At 34.6% G+C, this 8,767-nt stretch overlaps 1 pseudogene; it reads left to right on the top strand.

Moving 5' to 3' along the window:
• Positions 1–5,494: 5,494 nt before the first annotated feature.
• On the top strand, positions 5,495–8,542 carry LOC139875627 (IQ domain-containing protein IQM2-like; annotated as a pseudogene).
• Positions 8,543–8,767: the final 225 nt, after the last annotated feature.

The raw sequence follows: 8,767 nt of genomic DNA, 5'->3' as shown, positions 1-8,767 counted from the left end.
AATATATTTCATCCGCTAACGGTAGCGAACCGTCCGAATGAGGCTCGTCAAGCCCATGTGATCACATAATATAAGTTCACGTTTACACCCTGCAAGTGTAACTAATGATAATTGAATTGAGGATTTTCGTTCAAACCCGTACGTGGAATGTTCGTTTTCATACTTGTGTTCAATGTGTAAAAGTATGATACGTATATGTTTCTCATCCCATAGTTTAAAGCGTAAAAGTTATTTAAAAGATGGGACTATGATCTCACCTTGAGTGCACGTATGAAAAGTACTTCACAAAGTAACGTGTGCGAAGGATAGTGCTATTCTTGACCTAAACAAAGAGGTCGTATCAATAACGGTAAACACGAAAGGTCAAAGATGTTCAATTAGTCCTATGGCTCGTTACGACTCGATTATGTAGCATGTGAATCAATTTGTCAAGTTTCATGCAAGATACAAGTATTGAAACAAGTTGGGAAGGTTGCATAATCATTTGGTTAAGTTTGACAAAAAGTCAAACTTTGGTAAGTCAAAGTCAACGAAAAAGTCAACACGTTCAGGTCAGGTCCCGAACTATTTTTTTGAGGTTTCTATTCATATATAAGCATGTTAGAACAAGTCTCATATGAATCGGAGGTCCATAGGGTGCCAAACATTTTTTATATAATTGACATGTAGGTCAGAACCTGAACACGTTATATGTCGCGCCGCGACCCAAGGCTGCCGCGCCGCGGCATATAACGGGTGCTGGTACCTGGTCAGTCTCAAATGTTCAAGTCTTTTTACGAACTTCGAACGAACACAAATCACAAACCGTAAACACTTATGACTCGCACCTTATATCGTTGAAAAGCTCTTTTGACAAGGAAGGCAACTAAGCACATTTCACCAACCGAAAACATTATTTGCAATAACCGACTTTTCAAATCAAATGATCAATCAATGCACACATTTAATACTCAAATTTGATAAGTGCACATTTATGATTCGGGCATTTAATGCATACATACAACACGCTGTTTTGTAGGTAATCGAGCATACAATACAAGTAACTACTTACTAATAATAATTCATGGCATTCAATGCATCAAATATTCATTTCAAGCTTATCAAACCCTAACCCAAATTCACTAAAATCACTAATCAAGTTTATGGAGTTTTTTCAAGCAACCTACACATGAAATTGAAGCTAGTGATGTAAGGAACACATTTAATACATGCATTTATGACATTTAACATCATTTAAACAACCAAACCACCAAATCAAACACACCAAAGTTTATGTTCATGCTAGTTACTTCAAATAACAAAATCGAACATATAAATCATATATTCATGTTAGACTTGAGCCATAGACACTAATTAACAACTTTATAAGTTAAAAACATCAAGAACACAAAATCTAGTGATTTTAGAAAGTTACCCAAATGTAATGAAATCGGTATGGAATCGAAGAGGAAGTTGCAAGGATTCCAAATATGTAATTTGTTTTGCAAGACACCCGCTAGCTTGGATTTAGATGATGATTCTTCAAAATGGAGAATTGAAAGAAAATGTGGAAGTAGAAGAAGAAAAGGAAAATGAAAATGAAAATGAAAAAGATGGGTGGTGGGGTGACTAGTCACAAGTTAGTCACCTCTTTGGCTCTTTGGCAAAACTAGTCCCTCGAGTTCGGTTGCGGGTGCGTGAATTACCTAAACGAGATATTTTTAAAACGTGTATTAACGAGGGATGTCATAATCATATAACGGAATTTAAATAGTTAAACGGAAAAGTAAACGAAAAAGGCGGGATGTTACATTAAACATCGATGCAACAAACTAACATAAAAAGGTATTTCCTTAAATGGAGATTGGGTAACAGATCCACCGGTTGTTAAAAACGCGTTTTTGGACTTTTTTAAGTCTAAATTCGCAAAGGATACTCATATTGTTGAAGCGCCTGTTTTTCAACCTTCTATGAGTTTAACCACGGATGACAATATGATTCTCGAGCAACCGATTATAGAAGAAGAAGTGCGGGATGCGGTATGGGATTGCGGTGGTAGCAAAGCACTGGGTCTGTATGGATATTCCTTTGCTTTTATAAAGTCATATTGGGATCTCATTAAATCGGCTTGCTTCGATTTATACATCTTTCATTAATTGCCGTATGCCTAGGGGTTCCTTATCAGCTTTTATATCTTTGATACCGAAAGTAGCTTCTCCTTTGAGTTTCAAAGACTATAGGCCGATCTCTCTTATTGGTGTTCAATACAAAATAATTACCAAAATCTTGGCTAATCGTTTGGTCAAATTTATTGGTAAGGTTATTTGTAAAGAGCAAACGGCTTTTATTACGGGAAGGCAAATTCTGGACAATCCTCTTATTTTAAACGAAACGATGGAATGGTACAAGAAGTGTAAACATAAATTGATGGTTTTAAAAGTAGAATTCGAGAAAGCTTATGACTCAGTTTGTTGGACTTTTCTCGATCATATACTTCAAACCATGGGATTCGGTTCTACTTGGCATAAATGGATGATGATGTGTTTACATTCGGCTCGTTCATCCATTATTATTAACGGAAGTCCAACCGGGGGAGCTACAACGTGGTCTTCGCCAAGGTGATCCGTTGAGCCCTTTTCTTTTTCTGATTGTTATGGAAGGTTTACACTTGTTATTGGAAGATTACGTGACCCGGAATTTAATAAGGGGAGCTTCTGTTGGTTTTCAAGGTGTTAAAGTTTCTCACTTATTTTACGTCAATGATGTGATTGTTATCTCGGATTGGGATAAAAACTCTCTAGATTGTATCATAGAGGTTTTTAACAGCTTCTATAGTTATTCGGGATTGAGAATCAATGTTAACAAATCCAACTTGTACGGTTTGGGTGTGACAAATACTGAAGTGGACAATTATGCTAGAGATATTGGTTGTTTACGGGGGACTTTTCCTTTTAATTATTTGGGCCTTCCTATGGGTGTTAGTATGAATCGACATGGAAAGCAAACCTCCTCTCATTTGAAGGTCGTTTAACGCTAATTAAATCGGTTCTTGGGAGCATTGGCATCTACCTTCTTTCTTTATTTAAATGCTTAGAAGGTATTCTTAACCAATTAGAAGTCATACGATCTAATTTTTTTTGGGGTGCAATGGAAGGGTATCGAAAGGTGCATTAGGTGAGTTGGGATCAAACACTTTCCTCTCTTGATAACGGTGGGTTAAATATTGGTAGCTTACAAGCTCTCAACTGCGCTTTAATGTTTAAATGGGTTTGGAGATATGTCATGGATTCGCAAACAAAGTGGGCGGAAATAGTAACGTCAATATATGGTGTAGGAGCTGGAATTGTTGGGTCATTGATACGGGGACCCGGCATTTGGTACGATATTGTTAAATTCTTCCGTAAGTCAATCGATAATGGCCATTTACCTTCTAATGTGCTTAGAAGAAAGTTGGGTGATGGGCATAATACCTTTTTTGGTTAGATAATTGGGTTGGTTGTGGAAGTTTGAAGGATAAATTCAATAGATTGTACCACTTGGATACGAGCAAAGAATGCAAGCTAGCAGATAGATTTGTTAACGGATCGTGGAGATGGGCATGGTCACGCGCTGATATTGGATCCATAAACAAGCGGCTTCTTGAAAATATGGTGGCTCAAATTGGTCAGGTTTCACTTTCGAATGTTGCCGACTCATGGACCTGTGATACTTCAACTGATGGTGTCTTCAAAGTAAGTAGTACTCGAATGTATATTGATAATGTGCAGGCGTCGCAGGAGTATTTGAGCACTAGATGGTGCAAATTTATCCCTCGCAAAATAAACATTTTTATTTGGAGAGTGGCATTAAACCGTCTACCAACGAGATTAAATCTATCAAGTAGAGGCATTGACATACAAGACATCGGCTGCATGATATGTAGTGGACAAGTTGAATCCCTCGATCAAGTTCTATTTGGATGTAAATTGGCTATCGATCTATGGAACAAGTTACGTTTATGGACCGGAATTAATATGCCTGTTGGTTCGTCTTGGCAAGATTGGTTGTTGTGGTTTACCGCCTGGCAAGCAAAAATAGAAGATAAGCAAAGGTTGTATGTGATTGCCACAACTTTACTTTGGTACACGTGGAGATTCAAAAACATCACCATGTTTGGAGATGACGCTCCGAAGAAGAGCTCGTTGTTTGATAGTATTCACCATACGTCCTTTAATTGGTTTTGTGATAGAGACAAATTTAATTTTAGTTGGAACGATTGGCTTATAAAGCCGTTGTAATTCCGTTGTATTCGTGTTTGGCTTTCTCTAGCTTCTTGCTAGAGTGCCGTGCTTAGTAAAATTTTGCTGTTCTAAAAAAAAAAAAACATACACAAAAAAAAGGAAAAAGAAAAAAAAAACATTTAATTCTAACCGACAGCAAGATTTATCATGTAGGGAAGTAACTGTGACCCATTGGAATTCTGAATTGGTGGATTGTTAAGGTTTTATCAAACTAAAAACTACTAGTAATAGCTTAAAATGGAACGGGTCAATTAGTTGAACAAATCGGGATTAACCCCCGAGTGTAATATTTTATAATGTTTAAATCTCCAATATCAGTTTATTTAAAACCTTGATTCTTCTTGAAATAACAGTACTATTTTGACACACCAATTATTTCTTGATAAGTTATTGTATTGATTATATTATATATTACATCTGATTTTTATTTAGATTCTGATTTATATGTTTATCTTTATGGGTTTTATGGCTTGTTCATCCATTTTATGCTCAAACAATCAAATTGATACTTGAAACTTGATCAAAAGGTCCTTGCTAGCATATAAGGGATCTATAAAGATGAAGATGGAGATGAAGATGAAATTGAAGATGAGGGGTAAAAAGACGTATTTACCCTCACATGCAATGCACATGTCAAGAGTTAACAAATATTTTTAACGCAAGTTAGACGGAGGAATCACCCACGCAACAATTATAAAATGAAGAATCACAGTAGCTAAAATATATAAAAAAAGAGGGACCAAGAAAGCAAAAGGGACTGAAAATGAAGTAGCAGGACGAAAACGCCCATCACGTGTTAATCATGTGACGACACTTAATGGACAATTGGACGACAGTTTGACAGAGGGATGATGATTGCAATTTTTTGAAAATCAAGGGATGCTGAAAAAAATAAAAAATAAAAAAATAACTTGAGAGATGCTGAATAAAAAATGAGGTATAATCAAGGGACTAACGGAGAAAAAAAGTTCTTGTTTTATTTTGAGTCGGGGTGATTAATTAAATTTTAAATTATAAAATATAAATAAATGAAAAACTGATAAAGTCCGTCCACGTCACCACTTATCTGACCCCCTCCTTATTTAACCCCTCCCTTTTTAACACGCAATCACTCAGACTATATATTAAACTTCCCCTTTTCATAACAAAACACATAATAGTTGCCAACTAACTTCCTATGTTTTCTATACAAATTTCATCTCAAAAAACGTGCCAAATCACACCACCAATCAAAACTTTCAATCTTCACCCAAGAGTTTGATTATAAGGTATGCATTTCCCTCATCTTTTCTACAAAATTTCCACTATTTTTCTTTTTTAATACTACAAGTATTTGCACATTATTAGCTTATATATGCCTACTAAGTGTTACACGAAATGCGCCAGCAATGGCATTTGTATATAACTGTAGTTACTGTTAAAATGCTTCATGGGTTATTTTTGTAACAAAGTTCTTAAGTTTGTTTGTATATAACATTTTTTTTTAACGGCATAATTTTTATTAAAAAACGAAGCCCTCTAGCAAGTAGCTAGAAAAACAATTACAAAGGCTTTATGATCCATAAGTTCCAATTAGAAATTATGTTACTCTTGAGCCAAGAAAAAGAATACTCCCTCCGTCTAATCTTAATAGTCCACTATTCCATTTTGGGTTGTCCCAAATTAATAGTTCAATTTCATATATAGATAAGAATAATGAGGTAGAGTTCTATTATGTCCTTAATGTATGTGGATATGATTAAAAGAGAAAGAAAAAGTTACGGTAAAAATGAAAAGTAAACAGAAAATACAGTACTTTTATGATAATTCCTTAAACTGTGTGTTTTTTGTCTGTGGACTATTAAGATGAGACGGAGGGAGTACAATTTAACAAAATCAAATAAAGTACTCTTTCGAATTGACGTGTCAATATTGTTTGATTTTGTAACAATGATCTTAACTTTCTTCATTTATATTGCAATGAATGATTGCTGTTTTTTTTTAAAGATTTCTGTTAGCTGGTTAATATCACAGCTTAATGGCAAATCATTTTGTATGTGGATTTGTTGGTAATTAACTGTAGTCTGTTACTAAAATACAAACTATATACTGTAGTACTTTTTATGTGTTCATCATGTAATCCAATTTTAAAATGATGGACTTGTGTAACAGGAAAAACAAAATTGTTGTACAATATTGAAGTTGCCTTTCAAATTTGCATGGGGGTATCGATTTTGTGTCCCTTGGCTGAGTATACGGATCTGGAAACCAGTTTGTATGTTTTCAAAAGGAATTTATAAACTTTTTGAGCACAAAAATTTGTTAAATGAAATTATTGTAATCTCTAGATTTTCTACTCTTTAGTGATTGTTTTAGGTGGAAGGTATTGGATTCTGCAGAACTCAATAGGAGTTCTATATCAATTTTCGGTCTTGATAAACACGAAAGCGCTATATCGCGTTGGGCCAGAGCTAAAACAAGAGCTGCCAAGGTACAATCAAGACTATTAAAAATTCAACTGAACAAGGTTAATTACATTTATAACGAATTAGATGACTTACGATGTTATACTTGATTTTTTCAGGTTGGGAAAGGATTATCAAAGAATTGCAAAGCAACGAAGCTTTCTTTGCTGCATTGGCTTGAGGCAGTACGTAGAACTTGAATGATAGATTACGTACTAATATTTACTTAAAAATATTTGAATTTTTGTAAATTTGTATATATTGAAATTATGCAGATTGATCCAAGGCATCGTTATGGTCACAATCTTCGTTTCTATTATACAAAATGGCTGTATTCTCAAAGCAAAGAACACTTTTTTTATTGGTAAGTTCATATAACAAAGATTAAATTTTTATCAAGTATAACGTTTATGAAGTTTATGAACCGAATCTATTTTGAAAACTCAGGTTGGATATAGGAGAAGGGAAAGAAGTGAATCTTGACAAGAAATGTAACAGAACAAAGCTACAACAAGAGTGCATCAAATATCTTGGCCCCGTATATATCGTCCTATATTTCGTTAAATTACCATTTCCATTACATTCCAAAAACAAAGATTATAAATTCTAACATTTTTCCATTTCATCTGTAGATGGAAAGAAAAGCATACGAAGTAGCGATAGAAAATGGGAAACGTGTGTACAAACAAACTGGCGAGTTTCTTGATACGATTGGTCAAACGAAAGGTGCTAAGTGGATCTTTGTTCTTAGTACCACAAAGACATTATATGTTGGTATCAAAAAGAAAGGTTCGTTTCAACATTCGAGTTTTTTGTCCGGGGGTGCCACTTTGGCTGCTGGAAGAATTATTGCTGAGAAAGGCATTCTCAAGGTATAGTTTTGTGCTGATAATACTATCTATTTCTTAGGAAAAAATTACAAGGAGAGTCCCTGTAGTTTGTAAAAAATTGCAGGTTCAGTCCCTGAACTCTTTTACGATAAGGATAGTCACTGTGGTTTGCAAATGTTGCGTAGACAGTCCCTCTGTCTTACGGATGTTAACAAAATTCCGTACAAACTATAGGGACTGTGTTTGTAATTTTGTCACTTCTTAGCTTAACAAACATAATGAAATCAGCTTACACTAATGTAAATTCATATTTTAAAACAGGCAGTCTGGCCCCACAGTGGTCATTATCGTCCTACTCAAGAAAATTTTCAAGATTTCATTTCATTTCTACATGAATACAATGTGGATACTTCTAATGTAAAGGTAAAAAAAAATTCCGCTCGACTCGTTTTACTCTTTTATTTTTTTTTTTTTTTATCTATGATGTTTTCTCATTTTTCTTGTGTAATTTTAGATGGATTTCAACGATGATGATAAAGTATATTTTGGCAAACAATACAGTATTAAATTGCACTCTTCCGAAGAAAAAGCAGATCTTGAAGATTGTACCTCAGATAAACCCTTAGAAGAACTAAAGAAACCGAGTTTTTCTAGAAGATTAAATATTAAAAATACCACATAACAAAGATTTATTATTAAATCTTGTGCCCCATAAACAATTAATGAATATAGTTACAACAGTATCTAAAGAATCTATCTTTCAAAGAAATGATTCAATTCACATAGAGAAATAAAATCGTTTCAATTGGGAAGACAGCTTGTATGCAATTGGAGCACGGGAGCAGGACCTCGAATTGGTTGTTGTCATGTAGTATCATTTACGATAGCATGTGCTAGGCACATGCCAAGCTTAACCTCATTTCCCGCCCAAGTGTAAATAAGACATTAGGTTCATTTGTTAGTTTAGGCTTTTGATGAATTGTGATAATGTGTGTGAGAGCACCATTGTTCCTTCCTATTTTCTATCATGTATTGTAATCTTGGTATTAGCCGAAAAAAATTCTGCCTTGTAGAACTCAATCATCCCCGTTGAATGTAGGATTAACGAATACAGTTACATACTAATATCACGTGAATTTGCAGATTTGTTTTCTTTTTTCTTTTCTTGGCGAATAACGAATACTCATATATAAATGAGGTCGATTTCCAAAGAAAAACGCCCTCAACAGGAAAT

This window comes from Rutidosis leptorrhynchoides, chromosome 11 (assembly GCF_046630445.1).
Source record: "Rutidosis leptorrhynchoides isolate AG116_Rl617_1_P2 chromosome 11, CSIRO_AGI_Rlap_v1, whole genome shotgun sequence".
NCBI classification, from domain to species: Eukaryota; Viridiplantae; Streptophyta; class Magnoliopsida; order Asterales; family Asteraceae; genus Rutidosis; species Rutidosis leptorrhynchoides.
This window is presented reverse-complemented; position numbering and strand designations above follow the sequence as displayed.